Raw genomic sequence first — 19,155 nt, forward strand, 5'->3', positions numbered from 1 at the left:
GGGTAAACACAACTGTTTCCAAAGCCCAATACCCAAAATGTCATCCTCAGCCCACACTTAGGGTGGCTTGACCCACACATAGCTGGGCACATGTTCTCAACTAACACCCTCTCCCAATAACCCCAGTGTCCAATCAAACATAAAAAGTGCACATAGGCCTTTGGAGGTTAATCCAAAACAGCGTTGGGGAGCGCAGTGTCCAGGGCCGGGGAGCCCTGAAGGAAATTATGTACAAATATGGAGTTTTCCACTGGTAATCGATTACGACAGTGGTGTAATCGATTACAATGGACTGTCAGCTGCTAATCATGCCCAGGACCCCACTATCATCCTCAACCCACACTTAGGGTGGTTTTTCCCACACATACTTGGGCACATGCACAAATTCAATTTCTTCATCAATAACAATGAAAAAGGGAAAATCAAATCAATATCACAATCACAATTGCATTAAACAATGTCTTCATTCACATTCAATGAAAGTATTATGCTAATCCATACATTTACATATACCAATAATGCATAATCCATAATTTTACATATAAAATTACATAAATCACTCGAGTTTGGGACTATATCCTGTGTACGGGGTTCTACAAACTCTACTTTTGTAACGCTTACGACGTCGTCCTTCCTTTATAACACTTTCGTTGTTGTATATTCCTCCCTGCCTTGCAAAGTCATTGAAAGTGTCGTGTTGTTCACAAGGCGTACTGTAACCACCATCATGTCTGTACCCACCCTCATCTTCATTCATCTCTGACACCAACTCAGCCTGCAATTCACTTAACTCTTCTTCAAGTTCTTCAATTAAAGTGTCTTGATCATCTAAAGCTGCCATAATAGCTTCTCTGTGTTTGCTCCTATGTTTTCTCTTATTTTGATCGTTCAAATCATCTCCATTTTTATTAACTGATGCCTCCACGATCAACTCACTGATTTCTTTACTTGATGCACCATAATCATCAACCATCTGAAATTTAAACATAATTAACATTGTAAAAAATAAATCACTCAAAACTAATTTAATATGGATAAGAAGACACATACAACACCCCTCTCCATAACACTTTTAATGAAATTGTCTCCCACATTTATATTCATCCAATGCAAAAGTCTTAGGTATTTCTCTACACGAACATTTGATGGGATGAAACGATCACAAAACCAAACCTGAAATACATCACACGGTATATAATTAGTCATCCAAATTGATGACCAACAAAACAAGTACAAGTACTACTACAACAATTACCTGCAACACGTACACACAACCATTCACATACACACTACTGGCACCATCTCCTTTCTTCCACGATATAAAAGCTTTCGATAAACCACTGACTAGATATTGGTACACTATACGAGCCCAACAATAAGTACCCAAATCACTTAATGTATCAACAATTTCAAACAAAATAGGGAAGATTGTTCGACTGCGATTAGGAATCAAGAATTCAGAAATTCCAACCAAAATGTACAAGCTACAAAAATGTGCTGAAGACAACTTCTTATGCTTTTTCATAAGAAAATCATATATCATTTGCAAATCTTGCTTTCCATCACCAAAGAACTTACGAAAAGGACTCTTTCTAAGTTGCTTCTCCTTTAATTTAATATTCTCGCCAACTACACTCAACCCTAAGCTCAAACAAACATCTATGGCCTTCAATTCCACTACTCTTTCACCAAAACGAAAACAACCACTCTCATCAACCCATCTAATCAATAATTCGTTCAAAACATTCCTACTAATTTTAACATTTTCTTTCAATTCTAAAAACCAGCAAAATGGTGTATTCGAAATCATAGACTTCTGCTCCATGCTTAATACTTCATTCAATGTACCAACAAACTTGCTTTTCATTGAATGACGAACAAATAACTGCAGAAAAATAAATATACTTATTGTCAATAACCAAACTCAAATTAGGAAAACTGGAACGCATTCAAGTTATTACCTTGTTCGAAGCACCACCGTCAACAGAGGAATCTATTGCACACAAATCTCAGATATTGATTCCTCAAATGTAGACAACAACGACGCAATGTAAAATCAACCATGAAGGAGTTGGAGAACGTCGACGACGATGTCCACAAAGATGAGAGAGAAGGAGTAAAAATCATAACCCTAAAACAAAGACACCGCTTAACGTACAAGGGTAGTTCCGGAATAAAACCATTTTACAGCATCAGACGTTTTTCTAATCTTTTTTCTTTTAAAAAATTATTTTCAAATTTAACCAATTAAAAGATGACACTTGTCGTTGTCAAAACGTTGGCATCATTTTGTTGTCAATATATCGCGGTCCTAAAATATAATAATGTTAATATATAATTTTGGGAATGTGCCCATATATCTCAAGATCCACTTTTAGAAGTGTTGAATACTTTGTATAAGTTAGTTTTGACTCCAAGTATTAGTCTACGACGTAGAAATCTCCTCAAAGAATATATATATATATATATATATATATATATATATATATATTATATAAGAAATTCCAATATATATTGTTATACATATTCACTATATCCTTTAAACGTGATTCTTTTTATTAGGATAGTAGTAAAAAAATAAATGATAATAATATTAATATTATTGTGAATAAAAACAAATAAAATAAAATGACAAAAAAACTGTTAGTAATAAAAAATAATTACATATTAACACCAAATTACATTCACAAAAAATAATAATATTTATTTTTATTAGTTTTAAAAATCATAAATAGTAGTTTTTATTTTAGTATTTAGTTATTTTATTTCAACCAAATAATCCTCTTATATCTATTTCTCTTCTTTTCTTTTCTTTCTTTTTTTCACTCCATTTTTTTCTATAAAACATGATATTTCGATTTTTTTTTCTATTTTATTTATTTTCTCTCTCTAAATGGATTATTAAAATGATCTGGTGTTCGCAAATTTGAATTGATTATTTACATTTTCAATGCACCAATTGAATTAAATGATTGAACTCTTTCATTATTTGGTCATAATACTCATCTGAATTTACAAAAGAAAAAATAGTAAGCAAGAAGATTCTACATGTCCTTTCTCGTTCTCAAATCTTATTTTCTCCATTAATTATACTGTTAGACGATTTATGCCTAGAAATCATTGGCTAAGTACATTTCTATTACTTCCTCAAAGACTAAAATATAGAGTAAAATATAGATACACTACTCCAAAGCTTCAACTGTTAACAATATAGAGTAACAGCAGAAATTATTTTATTTTCTTATTATTGCGTATTTCAAATTGAACATTATAGGACATGTCCTTCTAACTAGGACAATCGTATACACAAACACATTTATAATTTTGAGGATATTCAACGCAATATCCAATTCCGTGATATTGATCCTGACAATCCCCATTACAACTGTACATGCATGCATATGGATTCAATATTCTCGTACATTTTTTTCCTGGCATTGCTCCACTTGTTCTTGAAATAGCTATCAAAATGTAAAAGGAAGAGAAAGAAAAGACAATTTCTCATTAAAAATCACATACAGGTTAAGTTTCAGATATAAAAAATATAGAATCAAGTAGAAGGTTTTGTTCTGATTTCATATGCTGGCAAGTCAAATGATATAATAACAGAAGAATGTGTCTTTAAAACTCATACAAATTTACTCAGTTGCGTTTATATGAAACTATATAATAACATAGAAAGTAAAATTAAATAAATACTTTATAAACTTTTTCTCAGTGTAATCTTCTAATACAGTACAAGTGGTAATATCTTTAAAGAACTCAAGGAAGTGTAATGTTTTCTAAATAATTAAAGGAGATACGTAGAAATAGAAATAAAGAGAATGCTCAAGTAATATCAGTAAAACTTCATATATGAATATTGTAATTTACTCTACGATAAATATGGTTACAATTTCTAAGATTAATAACTTTTTCTTTTATATAGATGTTCAAAAAGAATTTACTTATTATTAATATTTTTGGATTAAAGATGAAGATATTATCTTTTGAGTTAGCTAGTGGTACATTGATGTTGAATTTTCTAGATGTGTCCACTCAGGAATTCAACAATTAAGTAGTTTGAATTCGTATATTTCATTTTTTTTAATTGAAGTATTTTTTACAACACAACTAGAATTTGGATGATAATAAAAGAAATATATAGAAAAATTGTTATATATACCTGAAATGATTAGGGTAAGAGTGAAAATCAACATGAAAGAAATCTTAGCCATCACCGAAACAAAACAGCAATATGAATAAGGATAAATTGTTGTTGATATTCTGATTGAATATGAGGCGAAGGGTTTATATAAACAAAATAGTTGGTGTGAAATCATTTAATATTATAAGAATACTTCCCTTATTAATTTTTTTTGTAAACTGTTATTTAAAGCTGTTATAATATACTTAGAGCAGTTAATTGATCCTATTTCCTTTTTAATATAGAAAAACACTGAAGAGTATTTATCATCGCGAAAACATTAATCACAATTTTTAAATATTCCAAATAATTTTATTTTATATTTTTTACATTAATATATTTAGAGCAACTAAGCATATAACTCTTTTTCTCTTCGTGTTCACATCGTGGAATCTTGAATTCACTCAAGTGCTTGGTTGTCTTTCATTTAATAGAATTTTGTGGCTAATGAAGGAAAAACATTATGATCCTCTAATTTAGAATCTCTTTATTTCGAAAAATATTTTTTTAAAATAGATAAAACGTACTTACACCGTTACCATTCATTTTTAACCATATAATGAGGTGATTTTAAATTGACAATTCTTTTCATATTTCGATCAAAAGTTATTTTTTTTATTACGAATTTATGCTAAAATCAATTACTCCTTTTATCTCAATTCAAATAATGCATTTAATGACAAAAACTAGGTTATTTTAAGAAATTTGTATCAAAAAATGGTTTATTCTTTTCTAAATATTCCAAAGCCCTTAAACTGAGAAGAGAAAGTGCAATTTATGGTACTTTAATTGTTACGAAAACTTTTTATGTTTAGTAGAAAACCATGTGATCATTCCTCCGCATGCATGTCTCTCTCTCTCTCTCTCTTTATTTATCTATATATTTAATTATTTTAAATTTTAAACATCCTATCAGGGAATTATAATTTTAAAATTGTGGGTTGTGTGTAATATATTCTTATTTATCATTCAAAAATTTAATACAAGTGCTATTAGATTTTTCTTTTATTAATATGGGTTAGTTTTTTTTCATATATAGAAATAAATATAGATATAACAGTTAAGTAAAAATAATTGACTACGAATTCTATTTAACTAAAATCTTTTTTTTAAGATCTTAATTTCTGCTCCTCTTTATAATAACGTGCAAATGTTAATGACTATAAAAACAATTAATGACAAAATTCCTTATAAGGTAATTTTAAATGGACAATTATTTTCATTTTTCAACAAAATATAATTTTTTTTATTACGAATTGATCCTCAAATCTATTACTCCTTTTATCTCTATCCAACTAATGGATTTAATGACAAAATTATATTATTTTAATAAATTTGTTTCAAAAACTGGTAGATTCTTTTTTAAATATTCAAAACCCTGTTCTGCTCCTATTTAAAATTATTTTTTGAATGAAATAATTAAAACAATATATTTTTTTAGGATTATTATTATTATTACTTTTATTATTATTATTATCATTATTTATTATTATTATTATTGTTTTTATTATTATTATTATTATTATTATTGTTAATGTTATTGTCATTGTTGTTATTATTGTTATTAATGTGATTATTATTATTATTATTATTATTATTATTATAGTTGTTATTGTTATTTATTACTGTAATATTATTATTGTTATTAATATTGTTGTTGTTATTTTTGGAATCGGCATCACGTAGCTGAATGTTTAAGAGTATGTTCAGGCAAAAACTAGGAGGTGAAGGGTGAATTGGTTCTAATTAAAAAAATAATTTTTTTTAATTCTTCGGTGGAAATAAATAAAATAGAATAAGGATGAGAAGATTCACACAAATAATTTTTATACTTGTTCAAATCAAAATATTTTACGTTTAGTAAAATGTAGTTCAAAATACAATATGGAATGAATACAAGATGGATTAGAAAACACCTCTCGATAAAACACCTTTCTTTACATATGAACAACTTGATTATGCTTAGTAGAGAACCACTTCCAACTTAGACACACTAAGTAAAGCTTCTCCTTCTTCAAGCTCCAAACCTCAAGCTTTCTTAAACACTTAAAGTTTCCTCAAACTATTCTTTGTGCTCTATAATGATTTAAGTAACCTTTTAAGAATGGTGAATAACACTATATATAGCTCAAGGTTCGAGCTAGATCAGAAGCTGAAAAGACAGCTCGCAACTTCTAGTGATAATTGATTATTTTAGGCCGTTATAAAGAGTTTCATTTTGGTGATAATCATTTATCCCAAGTAGTAAACAATTATTTGTGAACCTTAGTCAATTATATTTTTTGGTGATAATCGATAATCCTGAGAGATAATCAATTATTATCGAATTGAAGTGTTTTCTTATTTTTCACATGATAATTGATTATCCTTCAAGGTAATCGATTATTATCACAAGATAACTATATTAAACAACAAACTATAAGACCTCTTTTGGTTTACAATTGACAGTTAAGCCTACTACAAAGTATCTACAACAAAAATGCTTTAACATAGTTTGTAATTAATCCTTTAAAGCTTCAAGTTCATCATCATCAAAATCTCTTCAAAACTTCAATGCTTCTCAGATTGTAACAATTATTTTATATTTTGAATTGTATGCTATGTTATATTCTTAGTTACTCACCCTTTCTTGTTGTGACTGTGGTTTTACCTACATACATATATGAGAATAGATGATATTACAGATTAGGCAGGGCTAGAATAGACAAAGAAATGTAAATTATTTGCTCTGGGGATTTTATTATGTTTTAAATTTATTTTATATTTTAAATAATGGATTTCAATAATTTGAAGGTTTGAAGTTTATGTGTTATAAGACGTTTCGAGGTTTTCGTTTCCGATATATAAATGGAAAAAAAATTTGGCGAAATTTTTGAATTTTATTAATTAACTCATGGCACTCCGTTAGAGGTGTTACAGGCCTCATGGACGAAGATGGTTTGGCCTTGTGTTCTAGTGAATCACGATTTTTGATTTAGGATTTCGAATTGGGGTCCAAGGAAAATATATTCACGGAAGTTTGTGGTTTAAGCGAATTGGTTTCGCAATTTTGGGGCTTTGGGCTGGTGGCATATCTATGACTTCGTGGTTTATAGTTTCTGGAGGTGTGGTGGAGAAATGGTGGTTATTCGATGAAGATGAACAAGTTCGTGGTGGTTGCTTGATCTGTGCATGGGTTCTACTATTTTGGGAGTCTGATTTTATAGGTTGCGAGGAGAAGGAACGAACCTGAAGTACTCGCAGTGGTTGCGATGGTGAATGTCGTGGAAGATGACGCGTGAGGATTGGGTTCGAACAGGGGTTGAGATTGTGGTGGCATGATGAAATGTGGTGGCTCTTGGTGGCCAAGTTGTGGTGAACGAAATTGGAAGGTGCAGGGATGGAAAATCACTTGCGACGCTTGTTAACGGCGGCTGACGGCATTGTTACTTATGGTGGTTGGATGATTAAAATTTCTGGTTTGGTAATGGAGAAGATGATGATGTGGTAGCCTCTGGTTGGCCAGTTTGTTTAGTTGAGGATTATTCCATGTTTCGGCTGAGTGAGTTTGATTTTATGAGTGGTAGGAGGGGTGTGGAATAGGAAAATCAGGGGGTGTAGCAGTAAAGATTAATTTTGTGGTCCAAAGCTGAAAAATGTGAGTATAAATGAAAACAAGGGTTGCATTTAACTCCTTGTATATTCCTTTTTAGAATAAACTAATTTTAGACTTATTTTGTAACTGAGACCATTAAATTTCATATGAATAAAATTTTAATTTCAATTGCATCAATAAACACTAGAATATCCAAAAATAATTTATGTAACTAAAAATCACTTTTTAATTCTTAAACTTAATAAGTTTAATTGTCACATCTTATTTAAATCAATCATTTAAACACACAAAAACTTGAATCAAAATTTTTAAATTAAACCTAAAATGTAAACATAAATATGTATTCACCACTTGGCTAAATGATTTTCCATCACTCGCCTATTTACATGTTGTGATTCATGGATAAGTGACACCTCACGCGTTATATGCTTTTACGCGTAATGTGCTCGACACCAGATGTTATAGAAGGATGGTTAGTCTCTTGTACACAAGTTGATAGCTCGACAATCAAAGTGGAGCTTGGCAGCCCGACAATATGGATCTTGGTAGCAACTCAATCAACTCTACATGAATCATGAGAACTCGTCACACAATTAGATGTGCATTGTATCCTTTAAACGCGATTCTTTTAATTAAGATAGTAGTACAAAATAAATGATAATAATATTAATATTTGTGAATAATGAAACATATAAAATAAAATGACAAAATACTGTTAGTAATAAAAAATAATTAAATGTTAATAATAAATTACATTTGCAAAAAATAATAATATTTATTTTTATTAATTGAAAAATCATAAATATTAATGTTTATTTTAGTACTTATTTATTTTATTTCAACCACATAATCTTCTTATCTATTTCCCTTCTTTTATTTTTTTTTCACTTCATTTTTTTTTCAATTCAAAAATCTCATTTCGACTAGTTTCTCTACTTTATTTATTTCCTCTCTACTAAATGGATTATAAAAATGATGGTGTTCTCAAATTTGAATTGATTATGTATCCAATGTACCAGTTAAATCAAATCTATTTTTGTTAAACTCTTTTATTATTATGTCTTAATACCGATCTCAATTCAGGAAAAAAGGTAGGAAGAAGGAAGACTATGTCCTTTCTCGTTGTGAACACTTATTTTAGCCATTAATTCTACAGTTCGACGTTGTATGCTTAGAAATCATTGGCTAAGTACTTTTCTATATCTTGGTCGAAGAATAAAATATAAACATACTACACCAACTTCAACTGTCAATAGTATAAAGTAACATTAGAAAACATTTTATATTCTTCTTTCGTATTCCAAATTAAACATCAGGACATGTCCTTTTAACGAGAGCAAACGTATACACAAACGCATTTGTGAGGATATTTGTCAACGCAATACCCAGTTCCGTGATATTGTTCCTCGCAATCCTTACGACACGTACTGAGGTTGCAGTAATTTGGATTCAATACTAGCATACACGGTTTTTCTGGCATTGCTCCACTTGTTCTTGAAATGGCTATGAAAATGTAAAAGGAAATGAAAGAAAAATAAGTGTAAGGAATATTACAAATATGTTCTTTACACATATACAGATACATAGAGATCATCACAGGCCTTAATAAAACTATGTTGATAGAACCATTAGTTTACTGCATTTGTACGACGTATAACGGCTGCTAAAAGAGGATATATGAATGGCACTATAGAACTTGGATAATAATAAAAAAATATACAAAAAATTGTTATATATATACCTGTAATGATCAGGGTTAAAGTGAAGATCAAAAAGAAAGAAATCTTAGCCATCACCGAAAGAGAAGAGCAACACCAATAACGATAAATTTAGGTTTGTTGTTGATATTATGATTAAATATGAGGCGAAGGGTTTATATAAACAAAATAATTGGTATGAAATCATTTATAGGAATACGTTGCCTCATTAATTTTTGTACTCATGTATCGAAACTGTAAAGATTGTCGATCCTCTAATTTAGAATCTCTTTTATTAGAAAAACATTTTTTTAAGTAGATAAAACGTACTTACACCGTTACCATTCATTTTTAACCATATAATAGGGTGATTTTAAATTGACGATTCTTTTCATATTTCAATCCAAAATTAATTTTTTTATTATGAATTTATGCTCAAATCAGTTACTCCTTTTATCTCAATCCAAATAATGCATTAATGCCAAAAAATAGGTTATTTTAATAAATTTGTTTCAAAAAATGGTATATTCTTTTCGAAATATTCCAAAGCCCTTAAACTGAGAAGAGGAAACGCAATTTATGATACTTTAATTGTTACGAAAACTTTAGAAAACCATGTGATCTTTTCCTCCGCATGCACGTCTCTCCCTCTTTCGTTATCTACATATTTAATTATTTTAAATTTTAAATATCCTATCAGAGAATTATAATTTTTAAATTGTGGGTTGTGTGTAATATATTCTTTTTTATCATTCATGTACTATAGGATACCTAATCCACCATCCACCAATGGTCGACCGGTAACTCGGGGGCATGTACTATGCAATGCAGAGCCTTCTCAGAGCCTCTAACTCCTCAGTCGACACCTTGAATAAGTGGCCGACCTGCCTCAGAGCCTTCTGAAAATCCCTAGTGTGTTCAACCATTATCGCATCCTTCAGCTCTTCGACTAGCTCGTTCCTTTCCACGGCCTCCGCCCGCAAGTCGTTCCTCTCTTTGGCCAATGCCACCATTGCCCTCTTGGCCTGTTCCAGCTCGTTCGACATTTGATTGCGCTCCTTTTTGAGGGTCCGACCAGAATCTCGAGCGTCGCTCAGCAGACCTTCAGCCTCTTTCAGCAGTTGCTCTGATCGCTTCTGTTTTGACTCACAGGCAGCATGAGCCTCAGTCAGATCTTTAAGTTGAGCCCGCGTCTTATCTAGCTCAGCCTGGAGAGCACCTCTGTCAGAAGCATAGGCCATGTGCCAAGCCAGCATTTGCGCCCGTGTCGTCATTTCCAGCATGGCGTCGGCAATTTCTCGCTCGGTCATATTCTCGACAACCTTCTTCTCCGAGTTGTCCATATTCAGTTCAACCTTATGACCCAACGTAAAGGCGGGATCCCACACGCCCAAGGGGAGGGGACGATCTATCTCCTCAGCTACCTCCTTTCTCTTCTTCGGCACAGTACCACTAGTGTCGACCGCTTTCGCTTTTCTTTTCCTCACCAGCTGCTCTTCCACAGTTGTCGTTTCGTCGGTCGGCACCGACAATACAATTGGACCTGTTGGTGGCACTTGTATATGTGGTTGACCAACGGCATGTCCGGAGGATGACCCGGGGTGACTAACTTCCACCCTCTCATTGCCGATGGACTGGAACCAATTTCTGCCACTGCCTTTTCTCCCCATTATCTCTGCGAAACAAAGGTCAACCAAGAACAATCAGCAACAACAAAGAAATTTACAAAAACAATGAGCAAAGACACATACCAAACACCCTCGCCTCCGCGTCATCGAACTCGAGGCAATTTATAAGCTGACGGGAAGAAAAGGGGCGTGGTAACGAGGTCAACACACTCAGAGCCTCTAACTCTTCAGTCGTCATCTTATCTTCAGACCAAGAGGTGAACCTCAGCGGATCCTGCGTCCAATATAAGGGGAATTTGGGGTTCCCCTCACCATCGAAAAAGTACCTCCACCCCGCATCGGTATCGACACCTTAAAGAACTTCTCTTTAAAACCCCTATACGACTGTAAGTAAAGTTCTAAAAGCGCATTACCCGGCTCCGAGATCAGCGACACCCATCCCTTCTTCGCGACCGGTCAACATCTAAAGAAAAACAGAAACAATCCTACGGTGGGCCTAATCGCTAACGCCCGACACAGCACCGCAAACGCCTGCACATACCCCCAACTATTGGGATGCAACTGACTAGGCGCGACATTCAGGGTGCGCAGCACATCCATTTGAAAGGTTGTGAACGGGAATCTCAGGTACAAGTCGTAGAACGGCGAAGCATAATAGTAGAAAAAATCACTAGAAGCATTCTCCCTACTGTAACATACCCTCTCATCATCCCGGCAAGCTATTAACTTAATACATGTTCGATACCCTAAGGTCCTCAGAATGCAACTATTCTCAATCCAGTTGGCTATAACTGCCCTACTCCTGAACTGACTTCTAAGTTCCTTCACCTCACGCACCGCCCAAGCGTACTCATCCCCGCTAATCGGCGACATTACACGTCCCTCTGGACCCTCACCACATACATTTCCATACACAAAAGCGTCATCACCATAAGGTATAGTGATAACTTCAGGGCATTCCGCCGTTGATGACGGCCCCGACATATCGTCACCGGTGTTATGCCCCTTTTCTTCCATTGCCAGCAGTAAACACACTAAGACGAAGGAGATATAAGGGTTACCTGGTAAATTCTTGTAGCAGCGTAAGCGATGACAACGAAGACGAGACGATTTCGTTCACAGTACACGCTATCAACTTCTGTTCTTCCGCAAAAATGAAAAACTCCTTTCTGAATCGTATTGAAGAAGGAAAGAAGTTTAATCGCCAGCCGCCGTAGGATCCTCTTTAATCCAACGGCTGCCAATTCGCGTCTCTTCATTTCCCCCAAACAAGCGAGAAAACCCTAGGATCCTTTTTAATCCAACGGCTGCCAATTCGTGTCTCTTCGTTTCCCCAAACAAGCGGGAAAACCCTAAAAATCGTAAGTCAAAACGGTGCGCATCGTCCCCCCAATAAAACAACATTCAACGTCCTTTAGTAAAATCGCCAGCCAAAGCTATGCTCATTTACTCGGACTCGGGGGGCATGTACTATAGGATACCTAATCCACCATCCACCAATGGTCGACCGGTAACTCGGGGGGCATGTACTATGCAATGCAGAGCCTTCTCACGGTCGGAATGTCACGCGATTACAGGTTGATGTCGACCACTTGGTGATCGACATCCAAACAGTGATGATCGACATCCAAACAGTGATGTCGCGACATATAGCGTTCGCGCGACAGTTGCCTAGTTATGTCGATACACAAGACGATCAACATACAGAGCGCGATATCGTAGTTTACGGTTTTAGCAGTTAAGAATAAGCAGCTACGAATAGTTAGTTAACGCCACGAATCACGGAAGTAGTTGACTTAGTGTCAAACACGATCTAGCAGTTATAACTTCCAAATAGTCAATTTCAGTAACTGACCGGATTTTCAGGTAAACGGTTTATTTTACTGTTTTAAATATGTAAAGCACACCAGAAAAAAGGTATGTTTTTCCCTTACGAGAAATTAAGAGAGAGAAAATTATTTTTCTTCTTCTTGATCACTTTAGCTTGAAAACACTTAGAGAATTCCTTTTCTGACTTGAGCGTCAGAGTGCCTTTGCAGGTACCCAGCCCATTTTCCCTGGGAGAACATAACACAGGAAGAGAGTCACCTCAATAACGGCATCACAGGAAGGAGCAGTTCAGAGTTGTTCGGTTTATATCTCGGCCTCCACATCCATACAGAAACAATTCAAAAATTTAATACAAGTGCTATGATATTTTCTTTTATTAATATGGGTTAGTTTTTCTTTTTCATACATAAATAAATAAAGATAAAACAATTAAGTAAAAATAATTGACTACGAATTCTATTTAACTAAAATAGTTTTGTGAAGATCTTAATTTCTGCTCCTCTTTATAATAACGTACAAATGTTAATCATTATAAAAATAATTAAAGACAAAATTGCTTATAGGGTGATTTTAAATGGACAATTATTTTCATATTTCAATAAAATATAATTTTTTTTATTACGAATTGATCCTCAAATCTATTACTCCTTTTGATCTCAATCCAAATAATGCATTTAATGACAAAATTATATTATTTTAATAATTTTTTTTTTCAAAAACTGGTAGATTCTTTTTTAAATATTCAAAGCTCTTAGGCTGTGCTCATACTAAAGAATGAATTTGATAGACAAGAAGCGGATGAGTTTGAAATTTAAGAGTAAGGTAATTCTTTTTTTCAAATAATTTAGAGATAAAATTAAAAGTAAAGTTTGTGAAAATTAATCTAATAACTTAGAGATGAAATTAAAAGTAAAGTTTGTGAAAATTAATCTATGATTTAATCAATGTAACTTTTTAGTGGTAAAAGTAATATAAAATAATAATTGTTAATAATATATTTGATTGTAAAAATTATTACAAGGAAGAAAAAAAATCAAAATTATTTTTTGAATGAAATAATTAAAACAATATATATTTTTAGGATTATTATTGTTATTATTATTATTATTGTTATATTATTATTATTATTATTATTATTGTTATTGTAATTGTAATTATAATTTTTATTATTAATATTGTTTTCATTGTTATTATTGTTATTGTTACTTCTGTTATCATTATTGTTGTTGTTATTACTATTATTATTATTATTATTCTTATTGGTATTATTATTGTTATTGTTGTTGTTATTATTCTTATTGGTGTTATTCACATAAGTTTTTTTTATATTGGTTCGAATCAAAAGATTCTACATTCAGTTGTTAATTCCTCTAAAAAGAATGATTAACAGTTCTTAATAAGTTCAATTGTCACACATCTTATTTAAATAAATCATTTAAACACAAAAATTTGATCAAATTTTTAAATTAAACCTAAAATGCAGACATAAGTATGCATTCATTAGTTGGCTAAATGATTTCCATCACCCACCTATTTACATGTTGTGATTCATTGAACAATGGACAAGTGACACCTCATGCTTATATGCTTTTACCCATGTGCATAATGTGTTAAACGTCAAATGTTATAGAAGGATGGTCGGTCTCTTGTACACACTTGATAGCTGGACAATCAATATGGAGCTTGGAAAGCCCGAAAATCAATATGGAGCTTGGAAACCCTGACAATCAATATAGAGTTTGGTAGCAGGACAATCAGCTCTACATGAAGCATGAGAACGTCACACAAAAAGGGAGCTCATTATGTTGGTCATGGGAGCTCAGATGGAACAAGGGACCACGTTGGCATGTGAGCTCAAATAGAACAAGAGAGCTCGGCTAGAAGTAGAGGATCTCAATTGGAAGCAAGAGACCCAGATGGAAGAGAGGGAGCTACACTAGAAGTTGAGAAACCTAATTAGAAGTATGGGAGCTCAATTGGAAGCAGGGAAGCCCGATTAAAAGTAGGGAAGCCCAACGAGAAGTAAGGAGCCCGATTTGAAGTAGGGGAACCTAGTTGGAAGTAGGGGAGTACGATTGGAAGTAGGGGAGCTCAAATAAGAGCATAAGGTCTCGATTGATAGCATAACTAGCTTGACATGCAGCTTGGTCCACAAATACAAGACCTAAAAAATGTGCAAGAAAAACCTATACAATTCTATATTATTTTTATATTAGAAATAAGGAAACTAAAATTGGGCCTAACCATGGACCAATGATGTAAGCCCTTAAAATGATTGTCATCACAATAGGTCCAATAGTCAAAGTCTAGTAAAATAATCAAAGTTGGTCAAACAAGATGGACTAAAATGAAAATACTAATATATTAGGATTTCTCTGCAAATTTCAACTATGTGATTGATAAGGCTGAATTGGAAAATTGGAAAAAATTCAATTGTTGATAATTGCAAAGGCTTAATTATATTATAAGCTATCAACATAAAATATATGTCAAATATTCAAAACTGATCAAATCTATTAATTATTTTGGAGATATTACATTATCATAAAATAGGTTTTAGCAACAAAAAAGTCAAAACCCAAGCCCAAATCAAGTTCTATATAATGAAACCAATGGGAATCATGAAAGGAAACCCTTATCCACTCTAATTTTGTACAACTGTCATCCACCATGTCTACCACTTTATTTCCACTTTCTTCTCATCCATTCATTTTATCCATTGAAAGATAAACTTCTTGAGTTGACTTTGTTGTAATTTCATTATGGATTATGAGATTAGATTAAAATAATTTCTTTGTTCTTTTTACTATTGTTTTGGTTTTCATTTATCTATGTTTTTTATCTTTGAATATAAAAATTAGGTCTTTAAATCATTGCGAACTAGTGAGGTTTTTAATCTATATGCATATTAATTATATCTCATGGCTCTTAATTTTAGTTAAGAATGTACTTTGATTAAAGTTATAAGCTTTCATGAGTTTTTACCAATATTTTAGAATGCACTTTGATTAAAGGTAAAATTTTTAATAATAGTTAATCTAAGATTGTAGTTTAATTAATTACTCTTTTACTGGGTAAGGAGACAAAAGAATATACATGATTAGACATAGTAGAATTTATTAAGAATGTACTTTGATTGAATTTAATATATATAATCTAAAAAGTTTTTCCTTTTAATTCAGAGTCTACTTTGATTGATCATGAGAACATTAACAAGTTAATCACGAAATAATGTGAATTAATTTGAAATCAAAATAATAATAAATTGAACAATAATATGTAGATATTAATTTTTTATTTTATTATCGTTATCAAACTCACTTTTATATTTTCGTATAACATTCTTATTTATTAATTTCATTATGTTATATTTATACTTTTACATTTTATTATTTAGATTATGGTTTATTAACCCTTCATGCCGGATTTTATAAGAATCAATTGTTCAGAATCAATTTTGTATTCATTAAGATACGATTCAAAGATAACTTAACTTTATCTAATTTGTTAATTATTAACTTGAAAATATTGATGTTTCCTTAATCAAGTAATGTTAGCCTTGCTTTGTAAACAACTATATAAAATTTGCTTGGTAAACAACAAGTCCTATTGATAGCCTTGCTTAAAAGCGCTTAGATGTGGAATTACCATTTAAAATGGTTTTTGCCATTTCTTGCAAAGCCTTATTTTTGCTTTCCAAAACATCATTATGTTATTGAGTTCTTCGAGTGAATAATTATGATTAATTCCAAAGCTTTTAAACACTCCCCAAATATTTCTAGTTTGAAATTTCTACCAAGATCATTTCTAACAAAAACAATTGTTAAGGTCTTTTGTCATTTTGAACAGGTTTTATGAATATACTAAAGACCTTGCAAGACTCATCCTTATGTCTCAAGAATTTCACACATGTCCATCTGGTGTAGTAATTTATAATGACCCAATCATACCTTTTGCCAAGACTCAGTGCTAGACATCCAACTTATATAAACGCTTATTAAACATATAAAACCATTTTTCCAAAATATATATTTTGATATGAAAAATATGTTTTTTAAGCAGAGAAAAAATATCTTTTATGTATCTACAAAATTTATCAACTTTTGAAAAATCAAGGAAACAAAAATCGATATCTTCATTAACTTATATGTATCAATTAAACATGTCCCTTGTTTCCCATCTAACTAAATATTTTCTTGTTTAGTAGTATATATATGAATGTTTTGTTATCATAAAATTCTTTTCAATTAATAGATTCATCCACTTCAACAGGTATACACTCCTTGGATGTCAGGTTGCTAATGCAGAGTAATTTGAACCGAGCTTCACATGTGATTAAAGGAAATATTGTATAATACATAGAAGACTATTGAACCTAAAGATATCAAAACAGATAATAAGTAATAAAAAAATAATTAAATGTTGACAATAAATTACATTTGCAAAAAATAATAATATTTATTTTTATTATTTTTAAAAATCATAAATATTGGTATTTATTTATTTTATTTCAACCAAATAATCTTCATATCTATATCTCTTTTTTCTCTTTTTTTTCAATTCATTTTTTTTTTCAATTCAAAGATCTCATATTTCCACTACTTTTTCTATTTTATTTATTTTCTCTATACTAAGTGGATTATTAAAATGTGGTGTTCTCAAATTTGAATTGATTATGTATCCAATGTACCAGTTAAATCAAATCACATTTTGTTAAACTCTTTTACTATTATGTCTTAATACTGATCTGAACTCAGGAACAAAAGGAAGTAGAAATCATTTTATTTTCTTCTTCTTTCGTATTCCAAATTAAACATTACGACATGTCCTTCTAACGAGGGCAATCGTATACACAAACACATTTGTGAGGAGCTATGTCAACGCAATACCCAGTTCCCTGATATTGTTTCACACAATCGCTATGACACGAACTGCGGTTGCACTCATTTGGATCCAATACTAGCATACACTGATTTTCTGGCATTGCTCCACTTGTTCTTGAAATACCTATCAAAATGTAATAGGAAATGAAAGAAAAATAAGTGTAAGGAATATTATGAATATGTTCTTCACAAAGATACAGAGACATAGAGATCATCACAGGCATTAATAAAACTATGCTGATAGAACCATTAGTTTACTGCATTTGTACGACGTAAACGGCTGCTAAAAGAGGGATATATGAATGACACTAGATTGTTTTACAATACGACTACAACTTGGATAATAATAAAAAAATATACAAAAAATTGTTATATATATACCTGCAATGATCAGGGTTAAAGTGAACATCAAAGTGAAAGAAATCTTAGCCATCACCGAAACAGAACAGCAATACCAATAACTATAAATTTAGGTTTGTTGTTGATATTATGATTAAATATGAGGCCAAGGGTTTATATAAACAAAATAATTGGTACGAAATCGTTTATAAGAATACGTTGCCTCATTAATTTTATATAAACAAAAGAATTTATTCTATATTTAGAGGGGATAATTGTATCCTATTTCCTTTTAAATATACAAAATTTCTGAAGAGTGTATAGTAGTAATATTTTATTTCTAACATAAACTTCCAAATAAGTTTATTTTTATATTTTTTACATTAATATAACTCCTTTTCTCGTTATGTTCACATCGTCGAATCTTTAATAAAGGAGGAAAAACATTGTGGATCCTCTAATTTAGAATCTCTTTATCTCGAAAATTATATATTTTTTTTTTAAATAGATAAAACGTACTTACACCGTTACCATGCATTTTTAACCATATAAGGTGATTTTAAATTCACAATGCTTTTCATATTTCGATCAAATATTAATTTTAACCATATGCTCAAATCACTTACTCCTTTTATCTCCATCCAAATAATGCATTTAATGACAAAAATTATGTTATTTTAATAAATTCGTTTCAAAAAATGGTGTATTCTTTTCTAAATATTCCAAAGCCTTTAAACTGAGAAGAGAAAGTGCAATTTATGGTACTTTAATTGTTACGAAAACTTTTTATGTTTAGTAGAAAACCACATGATCTTTCCTCCGCATGCACGTCTCTCTCTCTCTCTATTTATCTACATATTTAATTATTTTAAATTTTAAATATCCTATCAGGGAATTATATCATTTAAATTGAGGGTTGTGTCTAATATATTCTAATTTATTATTCAAAAATTTAGTACAAGTGATATGAGATTTTTCTTTTATTAATATGGGTTAG

The 19,155-nt window shown here is 31.4% G+C and overlaps 3 long non-coding RNA genes across 3 annotated transcripts; all 3 read right to left on the reverse strand.

Moving 5' to 3' along the window:
• Positions 1–3,216: 3,216 nt before the first annotated feature.
• Positions 3,217–4,289, reverse strand: LOC108340085 (uncharacterized). The gene is made up of 2 exons (XR_001833155.2): positions 4,166–4,289; positions 3,217–3,461 (listed from the first exon to the last, which is right to left on the reverse strand). It is a non-coding gene; the product is annotated as an uncharacterized LOC108340085 (long non-coding RNA).
• A 4,733-nt stretch (positions 4,290–9,022) lies between these two features.
• On the reverse strand, positions 9,023–9,639 carry LOC108340083 (uncharacterized). Its single transcript, XR_001833153.2, has 2 exons — positions 9,523–9,639; positions 9,023–9,284 (listed from the first exon to the last, which is right to left on the reverse strand). It is a non-coding gene; the product is annotated as an uncharacterized LOC108340083 (long non-coding RNA).
• An 8,058-nt stretch (positions 9,640–17,697) lies between these two features.
• LOC108339783 (uncharacterized) lies at positions 17,698–18,346 on the reverse strand. Its single transcript, XR_001833114.2, has 2 exons — positions 18,201–18,346; positions 17,698–17,943 (listed from the first exon to the last, which is right to left on the reverse strand). It is a non-coding gene; the product is annotated as an uncharacterized LOC108339783 (long non-coding RNA).
• Between the last annotated feature and the right edge of the window lie 809 nt (positions 18,347–19,155).

This window comes from Vigna angularis, chromosome 5 (assembly GCF_016808095.1).
Source record: "Vigna angularis cultivar LongXiaoDou No.4 chromosome 5, ASM1680809v1, whole genome shotgun sequence".
NCBI classification, from domain to species: Eukaryota; Viridiplantae; Streptophyta; class Magnoliopsida; order Fabales; family Fabaceae; genus Vigna; species Vigna angularis.